Below are 12,322 nucleotides of genomic sequence, written 5' to 3'. Positions count from 1 at the left end.
AAATGTTAGAATCTAGTGTATTCTAGTAGTGGCAAGAACCTTGTGTTCTTACACTAACTATGGGGATTAAGGAATTGTGAAATGAGAATCATTGGAAAAGTTTTCAATTGATCTATTTCACAAAGCATGGACCATAGGAAACAAAGTGTGCATGCTTAGAGCATGGGAAAATTGTTGTTGTAATTCAAGTAATGAGTTGATTATCCGAAACATTAAATGATAAATAATGAGTAATCAATATGGTGGATAAATAGAAGTGTTTTTATTTACTCTCACAAGTTTGGGGCCATATAGGATTAAGTATTATTGTTATGTTTCAGTTTGCATGTTTTTGACTTCCAGAATAACTAGGTTATTCAAACATCCACAGTCGGTCATACGTTGGGAGTAGGTATGAATAAAGACTGTCATGAAACTGTCTGTAGATTGTCTGAAGTGTTTAGACATGGCACACGTTTGCTGCAGAGTTCATGAATGCTTTGATAAGATTAGAGTATTGGATTAAACCCACGCTCACTTGGATCACTTCATGGTTTTGTCACGAGTGATTAGTGAGACGATAATATTGTATATTCTTGAAACCGAGACATGTGAGTTGTTATTTGTTGGTCGGTTGCACATTGATAATAAGTAAACGCACTAGTAACTTGGTGTTATAAAACTTATTATTGTGTGTGATTTGATCAGTAAATACAAGCGAGCATTTGAGTCGAAGTTTATCCATTCTTTTTATCGAAAGTGGGATAAAAGCGATATTTGTGGGCCTCTCGATGATTTAGTGATGACACCTAAGCGCTTGGCCAAGCCGGGACTAAGTTGATGTGTTCAATTGTAGTCTGTTGTCTGTTGTCATAAATCGGAAGTCGGGAAACAGTATAGAGAGAATGATTGAAATTCATGTCTTTTGTCTATACGATATCTTGATAATGGAGGAATATATAATCCCTTATCTAAAGGAAACGCTATCTGATAAGATCAGAGTTGACAACGGCTTTTGAAAGCTACGATTGCGGATCAGGTTCTGAAGTCATACGGAAAAATAGTTATTGGACTTATCCAAGTGGGAGACTGTTGGATTAGTGTCTAAGTCCATAACTATTTTGGTATGTACTTGACCCGATTATGAGCATGGTCCTTTTGGGTTGCCTTCACCATAGCAATATGTAGGATGAATTAAGGAGAGAAAGGTTTAAATATGATTTATTAATATATTATGAGAATAATATATTAAAGGAGAAATCATATTGTTTAATTAATATTAGTCAAGAATTAATTAAAAATTAATTTTGTGGCTAAAAGAGATTAATTAAATTTAGGGGACTGGACTGCAATTATTGGATAATTGAGTTATTGGGCTAAGGAATGCTAAAGGAACAAGGGGTGAACGAAATTATGATGGGAGCCCATCATATTTTCGTCCATGGCCTTATCCAGAAGGTTCTATGGGCTGCTTAGAGTTTAAGCTGTCCATTAGGGTTTTGACTGAAACCCTAGCAGCCCACACAAGTATATAAAGGACCCCTTAGGCCCCAAAAACGTGTGGAACTGATTCTCTAGGGTTTCTAGTCGTTTTTGGCAGCCTCCTTTCTTCTCCTCTTCATCCAAGTTGCATAAGGTGTTTGTGACTCCATTAGAGGTGCAGCACTTGAGGCACTAAGCTTTCTAAAGCCAATCCAAGCAAGGAATTAATTGTTATTGCTATATAACAATCAAAGGTAATTCTCTAAACCCTAATTCAATTCATAATATGTTAGATCTAAGTTTGTTAGTCTTGGATTCAAAGCATGTACAATAGAGAAACCTAGATCCTAGCATTAGGGTTTGTATGAGCACATAGGATTGTTTCTTATGCCTATAACCCATCAGTTATAACATTCAACATGAAGACAATTTAAGGAGTTTTCTTTCTTCAACCATTTTTTTTTGTTATGAATCAAAATACTATCATCCCTTTTTTTTCTTCAAAAATGTACAGTTTTCCACTTATGAGATGTATCACCATATCTATAACACTTTCTTATTCCAAAATATCTTTTCTTTTGAAAATATGGTTTTTGTTTTACAAAAGACTTAGCTTTCAATAGAGTAGAATTATTTTCATTTAAATTAAAACCTCTTTCCTCGGTTCTAGAGACATGGGAATGATCAGTGCTACAAGATGTGGTTCTAGTGGTATGATACCCGGAAGATGAACATTCATAATCATCAATGTCAGAACACACTGAACAATCAAGAGTGTTGGGCTGAAGTTTTATTTTGATGTTGCGTCTTTTGGGCTCGTTAGTTTAGCCATGTACACTCCGGTTTGGGCCTGTCCAACCGAGAACCTTTTATGTATTGTATATAAGTTAATGCTTGCATGCATATTAGGTTAACAACGAGATAAAGGTTTACGATTATAGAGATTTACGAATAGCGATTCATCTAGAGTACAGCAGGTTTCTTAATCGTTTTGTAACCTTTCAATCCTCTACAGTTGATGTTCTTAATCGAGCTCTTCTGAGGATTTTATTTTAATCATTCGACTCGTTTGATTCAATCTTGTTTTGTTCTTTTTATTGCGTTCTTACTGTTTTTATATTCATACACTTGTTCAAGATCTAATCGATCTTCATAGATTAAAAGTTATTTTAATCTCATCAATTGGTATCAGAGCAGGAGGCTGTGTAATCGATACACATCTTTTCTGTGAAAAAGATTTCCATTAGGGTTTTCCGCAATCATCAATATTTATTGAGCCGTCATCTTAATTGACGTATCTTAATATTTATTGTTTTGCCCTAATCTGCTTTATTACAAGTCTGATCTTTGAACAGGTTTTTACCATCATAATGGACGTGACGCAATCAAACCCTATTAATATTTCTAACAGCATCGGTTCGACGACAAAGATTCCAATCTTATACACCCATGATTATGAAGTATGGGCGCATCACTTTGAAGATTACGTGATTGGATCAGAGGATAATGGGTACCTCATATGGGAAGCCATCATCAATGGACCGTTTTCTCATTCTGCTACGTCTAGAATCATTAAAACACAAAAGGAGTACAATGATCTGCTAAAGGACGTGAAAGACATTGCACAAGATGAAAAAGACAAATTCCAGTGCAATATTAGGGCGTTAAGGTTGATCAGATTCACCCTTCAGTCCGACACTTTCAGATTGGTCAGCTCATGCACGACGGCGAAGGAAGTTTGGGATAGACTTCACGAACTGTATTCCACAGACGAAGATCTTGAACATTCTATCCAAACTTTGCTTCTATCTGAGTTTGGAGAATTCATGCAAGGGGCCGAAGAAACGGTGACCCAGACGTTTGATCGCTTCAATCATCTTCTCAGCAAGATGATCAAACACGACATTGAAAGGAAGCTTATCGAACAGAAGGTTACTTTCTTGAACGGACTGAGGTCTGAGTGGAGAGCAGTGGTTTCCACAGTCAAAGCCCATGAGCAGTTTAAATCATACTCTTTGGCGAAACTGGTGGGTATTCTAAAGTCCCAAGAGAAGATTATGGTACAAGAGAAGAACGTTGTTTCTAGTCTTGGTTCGTTGGCCCTCCTATCTAAAAGTAAAGCTGTGATGGAGGATGAAGAGCTCAACTTGGAGGAATATGACCTCACGTCTGAGGATTATGCCATGATGGTGTCCAATCCTAAGAGGTTCATAAAGAAGAGATTCCCCAGCAACAAAAACCGAAACTAGCAGGGGAGTTACAGCTCTGAAAATGTGAACAATGAACCGAAGGCTGAGGAGCCCAAGAAGGAACCGAAGGCAGATGGCGATTCCGGAGTTAGCTGTTTCTACTGTGGTGGCAAGAACCACTATGCTAAGGACTGTGTTCTTAAAAAGATGGCTGAAAAGGACGATGGAAATGATGAAGAAGCCGTGCTGCAGAAGAGACTGGATGAGTTGAGAAAGAAGAAGTCTACCGCTAACCCTTCTATTAATGCTCTTATTGTGCAGGGTTCGGTTAATGATAACGAGTTCGGTAGCACTGAAGTTTGGTCTACTGACTCAGAAGACGAAGAAGTGAGGAAGCCTACCCATGGAAAGGCGTATGTGGCTAAGGAGGAAAGCAGTGGAGGAAAATGCTTCATGGTGACTGACGTATCTCAAATGAGGGGATACAACACCGATGGAGGAAGCGATGGACCGAAGGTACAGGAGGATATGTGCTTTACGGCCAAACCACTCAGCCAGCAGTTCAATGAGCTCGATGAACTGATAAAGAAGGTACAATCTGTTTTTATTTCATCTAAAGTACCACCATCCTCATATGAGAAAGAACTAAAAAATGTTAATACAATAATTTCTCATTTAGATAGTAGCTTAACTCAAACTCGAGTCACCAATTCTAACCTGACTGATCAATTAAGCAGGGTGGCGTCGAAGAGTGAGGAGCGGCGAATGTGGATTGAGTTAAAAGAGTCGGAATTAGTTAAAGTTAAAGACGAAAACATTTATTTGCAGAGAGACAATTTAAAATTGTTAAAACAACGAAATGTTTTTTGTTTAATTGCTAAACGCTTATATTCCAATATTACTCAACTTCACTTGGACTGTGAGATAGGCCAAAAGATCCATCGCATGATTTTGCCCTTCCTAGAGTTTAAGGAGGATGAAATCGATGTCGAAGCCTACAATTGTGAGAGTGTGATATCGTCTGATGATGTCAATCCAACCTACATGTATGGACTGGACAAAATTGAGTCCTTCATTAAATCCAAAGACCACAAGGACATGCTCAAAAATCTTTTGGACGAAAATGACAGACTTAAACTGAGAACCGAAACCATGCAAAAATTTGACTCTTTAAACGCCAATGTAAGTTCAGAAAACAAAATTGATGTTGAAAATGCATCTGAGCTTAATGAGGACGAAAACATGAGTGAAATTTCTGTAGAGGACACGGTTGACTGCTCAGAATTTGTTAAAAACGAAACTGAAAACCACAAAAATCTAATTTCTGAAAACTCTGTGGAGTTCGCTCGATTATCCCAACAAAAGTCCTCGAAATTAGTAGAGAAAGCAGTTGTGTATCAAAAGGTCAGGACCACTCCGAATCAAGTATACAAGGTGACTGGAGTAACCGAACATCAAACAGCTGAACTCACAGCTATTGTTAACGAAGACAATGCTGATGGCTGTGATGAGTACTTCTGGGAAGCTCCAATTGATAATGCAAACGAAACCGTTGGCTTATCTGAAAGAACCTCCTGGATGAGCAAAGGAAGATACATCCCTGAACCATTGAACAAGCCATACAATTTCAATGAGCCAAGTACCAGTGGTACGAAAGATATTCCTCAGGAGGATGATCGTTCAGCAAAAGAAGACATTCCCTCTACTCCAACAGCTCAAAGTGGAACTTCTTCAGACATTCCTTCTACTCCCTCAGTGCAAACTGGATCTTCTTCGAATATTCCCTCTGCTCCCTCGGCTCAAAGTAAAACTCCTGAAGTTCAAAAGGAACCTGCCAAGGAGACAACAAAAACGAAAGCGAACGTTCATCATCAACCTAAGCAGATGAGAAATAAGAAGATAGAAAGGAACCAAAGATACAGGAAAAACCTTTCTGAAAGGAAACAATTCTGGCACTCCCAGAATGCATACTACTCACACCAAGACAAGAATCTGAAGTATGAAAACAATCCTGTAAGAAAGCCTGAATATTCCAACAACCGAAAGCCAAGGTTTGGTTCACAAGAAAATACCAACCGAAGGCAGAGGTTCGGTTATGAAAAGGACTTCAACCGAAACCAAAGGTTCGGTTCCAAGAACAACTTCAACTGAACGCAGAGGTTCGGTTCTGAAGTCAAAAGAGAACAAGACTCTAAGGTCAGTCCCTCCAATGATCAAAAGCAAAAGGGTCACCTAGAGTCACCAGCCAGAAAGTCCTCTCCATCCAAATCCTCTCATTCTAATTCTTCTCGTTCTTCTAATTCTTCTACTTCCACCAATTCATCTCCATCTTGTTCTAAAGCTGATTCCGCTTGTTTTCAAAAACCTCATTCATCAGCTGAACAAAAGGGAAAGCAGAAAGTCAATGAATCCAAACCAGAGTCCAAAACGAACACACCCAATCCTAACAAAATAAAAGTCTTTACCATTAAAAAGAAAGATGAAACAACTCTAATAAAACGAACATATCTAGTTGACATCTCTCTTGCTATTCCCGTTCCCATGAAAAGCTCACATGGACCCAAGAAACTTTGGGTTCCTAAATTTACTTAATTTTTGCAGGTTATAAGTGACGAGCAGTTCGACGAAGAATGGTATATCGACAGTGGCTGCTCACGTCACATGACTGGGAGGAAAGAGGAGCTCAGGGAATACAGATCTCTTGCAAATGGTGGCAACGTCAAATTTGGAAATAATTCTTTCGGCACCATAAAGGGATACGGGATGATAACGAATGGAGACTTCACTATAAAGAAGGTGGCTTATGTGGAAGGACTCCAACACAACCTCATCAGTGTATCTCAGCTTGTTGGAGGTACAGGTCTCAAGGTCTCATTCGATGATGAAGGTTCTGAAATCATAGAGAAAAAGACAAAGAAAGTGATTCTAAAGTCAGAGCGAAAGGGTGAAATGTTTCCTCTGAACATGAAACCCATCAAAGGAAACCCAGCCATATGCCTGTTATCAAAAGCTCAATCCGACGAAAGCTGGTTGTGGCACCGAAGACTCTCTCATCTCAACTTCAAAGATATCAACCGTCTTGTCACTGGAGGTCATGTTAGGGGTCTTCCATTGCTCAAGTTCGACAGAGAGCATTTGTGTGCTGCATGCGAAATGGGAAAGCAGAGTCGTCAAAGTCACCCATCTGTAATCAACACAAAAGTTGTTGAACCACTCGAATTGCTTCATATCGATTTGTGTGGTCCTTCATCTATCGAAAGCATCGGTGGTAGCAAGTATATTCTTGTTATCGTTGATGACTTTTCACGATTTACATGGGTGTTCTTTCTAAAGCTCAAATCTGAAGCGACTCAAAAGCTGAAAGTGTTTATCAAGCAAATTGAAATACAGCTCAAGAAGGTCGTTCGCAACGTCAGAAGCGACAATGGTCTCGAATTCAAAAACAGGGAGTTTGAAGAGTTTCTTGCAGAAAAGGGAATTAGTCACAATTTCTCAGCTCCCTACACACCACAATAGAACGGAATAGTCGAAAGGCGAAACCGGTCTTTGTGTGAAGCTGCCCGAACTATGCTAAGTTTCGCCTCCTTACCTCTTTATTTTTGGGCTGACGCTATTTCTACTGCTTGTTTTACACAGAACAAGTCCTATCTCAATAAGCGATTCACGCTCACACCATATGAGATAATAAACAACAGAAAGCGCAATGTGAAATTTTTCCATGTGTTTGGCTCAAGGAGTTTCATTTTTAACTCTAAAGAACACCGCAACAAGTTTGATGTCAAAGCCGACGAGGGAATCTTTCTGGGTTACTCACTCACATCCAAGGCGTACAGGGTCCTAAACAAACGTTCAAGAAGGATTGAAGAGACATACTATGTGACCTTTGACGATAGCTATGTCAAGAAGCTGCAGGCCATAGAAGACACTGCCAGGGAAATCTTTCCTCAAACTGGCCAAGTCACAGTCTCGATCGCCAATTTATACGAGAAATTTCTGGAACTCTTTGATGAACCGAAAAAAGCTTCTCTCTCAGAAGCAGGTGCGGCTGACAACAAAGTTGATCACATGAAGCAGATTGTCGAAGATGCTGCAAGAAGAATGCATGAAGGAGAATCGCCTACTGATGAATCTTCATCCAACAATGCTTCAGTCGAGGGGGAGCCAAGCTCACAAGTCCAAGGGGAGCCAAACTCTACAACTTCAACCGAAGGTCCTTCACCAACCGAAGGTGCCTCTCCAACCGAAGATGCCCCTCCAAACGAAGGTGCTTCAACGCTTGAAAGTCCGGCACCACAAGAAACCCCTGAACCTTATGTTTCTCAAGACTCATCAATTGAGGGGGAGCATGATGATGTGACGCTTGATTACGATAGCCAATCTGAGCCAGAAGAAATGATCGACGCTGAACTAGACCCAACCTTTGATCCGAATTACCCTCCTCTTACCAAATGGACCAGAGATCATCCCATCTCTCAAGTAGTTGGTGATGTATCTGAAAAGGTTCTGACCCGATCTCAACTGAAGGAAAAACAGACATCCTTATTTTCAAAGGTTGAGTTTTGTATGTTTAACTCATTCGTATCAAAAGTTGAACTGAAGACAGTGAACACTGCCCTCGATTACTCTGATTGGGTTCAAGCAATGCAAGACGAACTGAACGAGTTTGAAAGGAACGAGGTCTGGCGCCTCATTCCAACTCCTCCAGATGCTTCGGTTGTTGGTCTCAAATGGGTTTTTAGGAACAAAATGGACAAGGAAGGCAATGTCATAAGGAACAAGGCTCGTCTGGTGGTCAAGGGATACTGTCAGGAGGAAGGAATAGATTATGAAGAGACGTTCGCTCCAGTAGCTAGGCTAGAATCTGTTAGAATATTTCTGGCCTATGCTGCTCACAAAAACTTTGAGGTTTTCCAAATGGACGTCAAGTGTGCATTTCTCAATGGAGAACTCGAAGAAACTGTGTATGTGGAGCAACCTCCTGGGTTCGTGAACGAAAAGTATCCAAATTATTGCTATATTCTGGATAAAGCTGTGTACGGCCTCAAACAAGCTCCGAGAGCCTGGTATGAAACGCTTACAAAATTTTTAAAGATGTCTAAATTCAAACAAGGTTCGGTTGACCCAACCTTCTTTCGCAAAAAAGAAGGTAACCACCTTATGATAGTTCAAATTTATGTCGATGACATCATCTTTGGCTCCACGAATCCTAGCTTAACAGCTGAATTCAGAAAGTTGATGGAGACTAAGTTTGAAATGAGCTCAATGGGTCCTATTAACTTTTTCCTTGGTTTAAATATAAGACAGGGACCCGAAGGCATCTTTATCAATCAGGAAGCTTACACGAAGACTCTCCTAGCGAAGTTCGGAATGATGGGCGACTCAAAAGTCAAAGTCCCAATGGCATTCGGCACCAAGCTTACCCCATCTCTAGACAAACCGGCTGTCGATATCACGCTCTATCGTCAAATGATAGGCTCACTGATGTATCTAACTGCTAGCAGGCCTGATATCATGTTTTCTGTGTGTTATTGTGCTAGATTTCAGGCTAACCCACGCGAACCTCACATGTTGGCAGTGAAGAACATCCTACGCTATCTCAAGCGAACCACCTCCTTAGGTCTATGGTATCCATCCAACTCATGCTTCTTTGTTCAAGCCTATTCTGATGCTGACCTTGGAGGATGTGGACGCGACCGTAAAAGTACAACTGGTGGCTGTCAATTCCTTGACGGGAAGTTGGTCAGCTGGCAATCCAAGAAGCGGAATACATTGCCGCTGCATCCTGCACATCCCAAGTGATTTGGATCCAGAGTCAACTTCGAGACTATGGACTCAATATGAAGAAGATTCCACTATACTGTGACTCTGAAAGTGAAATTAGGATCTGTCATAACCCAGTGCAACACTCTAAAACCAAACACATAGCACTGAGGTATCACTTCATCAAAAATCATGTGGAAGATGGAAATGTCGAAGTTCACTTCGTAAGAACCACTGATCAACTGGCTGACGTCTTTACCAAAGCTCTTCCTGAAGCATCATTCAATAAAATATTGCAAGGGCTAGGTATGATGGAATCAGAGTCAGTACCTCACACTACCTCTCAACCTCAAACGTAAGAAGCGAAACCAACCGAACGTTCGGGTTCGGTTCAACCATCTGACTCGCTCATTACTTCAAAGGTAGTTTTTCTGAGTTGTATATTATTTGTACAAAATTTGTTTTTCTTTGTGTAAAAAGTTTTTTTTCAAATTGCATGTCTAAACTCCTCGGTTTCTTAAAATTTTCCAAAATCGTAACCTACAAAAGGTTCGGGTTCGGTTTTCTAAAATTTCGTTGAACCGAAACCAACCGAAGGTTCGGGTTCGGTTTTTCAAAATTTTCCTGAACCGAAACTAACCGAACGCTCGGGTTCGGTTTTTCAAAATTTTCTAGAACCGAAACCAACCGAACGCTCGGGTTCGGTTTTTCAACATTTTCCCAACCGAGACCAACCGAACGTTCGGGTTCGGTTTTTCATTTTTTTTCAAAAGTTTTTTTTTCTTCTTATTTTTTTTCTACTTATTTTTTTAACTTCTTTTATTTTCTTTATAAATTTCAAAAACTCTAAAAATATTTTTTTTACTTCTTCTTGTGTGTTTGTCTGATTATGGGGATATCATCGATGAACTACTTAAGTGTCCCTAGAAGCATGCTGCTGTATGCGTCCCAAGCCTCATAAGATTTTGAATAATAGCCTTCATGACCTGGTATACACAAACCTCGTCTTCCCTATAAGGCTAACACATTTATTCTAATCGTGAGCTACCTCACTCTCTTCTTACATGAGTTAAGAGTTTCCTGCTTGATCCTTATTTTCGCAGCAGAGGTACTATGTTTTCTTACACCATCCTCATTACACTTCTCCATTACATTCGTTTCATCAACGTAACCCTTGAGACTCTCAGAAACTACCACTGAGGTTTAAGGTTACACAACATCTGTGTTTATGATCTTAGTTTCGTGCCACTACGAGCTGAGTGAAACCCAAAATTCAACACCAAAGAATTGACGGTGAACAATTAATTTGCTCAAGCTTTCACCAAAGAATTAATGAATGTACCCTTATAAAATCTCAAATTTTCTTTTGCATGATTCCTATGAAATTGTTACACACCATAACGCTTCTTCCCAAGGGATCCAGTTTTAAATTTTTATCTGAGATTTCATATTTATTCAAGCCAATACAAAATCAACTCCTATCTACTTGTTCAACAGACTACACCGGTCTCACAAGTACTTTGTTCACTTTCTTTCTTATATCAAGAATAGAATTGATGAATCAAAGCGAAACCACCCTTAATTAGCCTAACACTTTGAGGTCTCTCTTGACCTTGAAGGAAGAGATTCGTGCCCGGGATCATCAGTTTCGTGTCATTATTGACATCACAGAATATCCTAAAAAGAGTTGCTTTATTTCTTTTTCTTTTACACTCTTTGCACGAAAATCCTAGATTTTCCAAAATTCCATTACTAATTATTTTACAGGCTGGATTATTACTGGATGGTTAATAATGAAGTTGTGGTCAAAAACTATCCACGTGGGTCATTAATTCTAAAAATGCCGTTTAAAAGGGATAAGACGAAAGGTTGCTGACTCGGCGGGAGTTAAAAGGATAAAAATTCAAACGACGGTAAAAAGGAGGGCGCGTGAATTTGAAACGGCCGCGCTTTTTCTGACACTTAAGGACGCGTGTGCGATATTGAAGCGTCATCACTCTGGCATCAAAGGCGCGTGTGGAAATGGAAACGGTTCCTCTCTCTGAACCGGCGCTTATCGGGCGGCGTAATCCTAGGAAACTGACACTATCTCTCCTACGTGATCATCGCACGCCCCAACTGTCACGAATCAGTCACTCAAAAAACCCGCTTCGTATTTCCATAAGAGATTTGAAACGATTTTTCTCTCTCCTATTACCCACTATAAAAAGCCGTCAACACCACCTTTTACCTCTTTACTGACTCCATAATTTCCAAAGCACAAATACTCCCAAACACTCTCCCATTCATCTTCTTCTCCAAACCTGCAACAATGGCTAAATCTTCTTCTGTTCATGCAACTTCACAGATTCTTCCCATCCGACCCCAACAATGTCTAGTCATTGATCTTAACCCACTAGCGTATGATTCCTACATGTCGCCGGTCATCGAATGCCTCAAGTACTCCCAGCTTGCACCTGCACTGTCCAGAATTGAAACTGTGCCTATGGTGGCTCTATCGCAGGTCTATGCGACGGCTTACTACGACAAGGCCGTCGACCGGGTATTCTTTGAAGTGGCAGAACACAAGACCTCCATTTCTCGCCCCCGTTTCTGCACTATGCTAGGGTTTGCTGCTGACCCATCGCGAGTTAACCCGGAGACGATTCCGGTTGGGATGTTGTACAGCATGTTTTACAACATGGGCTACACAGAGGTTCTCACCTCCGTCGCCAAGTTTAAGAAGTCTTGTCTACCGCCCCAGTGGAATGGTCTATTTACAGTTCTTTTCAAGGGACTATCAGAGAGGAGCTCAGGATCTGACGGTGCAAGTCGTCTTTTCCTATTAATAATGTATGGGGTGTACAACGGGATAAACTTGGACTATGGGTTTGTCCTATGGCAACAGCTGATTCAGAGCCTCTCTTCCTCAT

The sequence above is a fragment of the Lactuca serriola genome, chromosome 8 (genome assembly GCF_051521515.1).
Source record: "Lactuca serriola cultivar US96UC23 chromosome 8, Lser_US96UC23_V15, whole genome shotgun sequence".
NCBI lineage: Eukaryota > Viridiplantae > Streptophyta > Magnoliopsida > Asterales > Asteraceae > Lactuca > Lactuca serriola.
The sequence above is the reverse complement of the archived record's forward strand: the minus strand, read 5'-3'. Positions refer to the sequence as shown.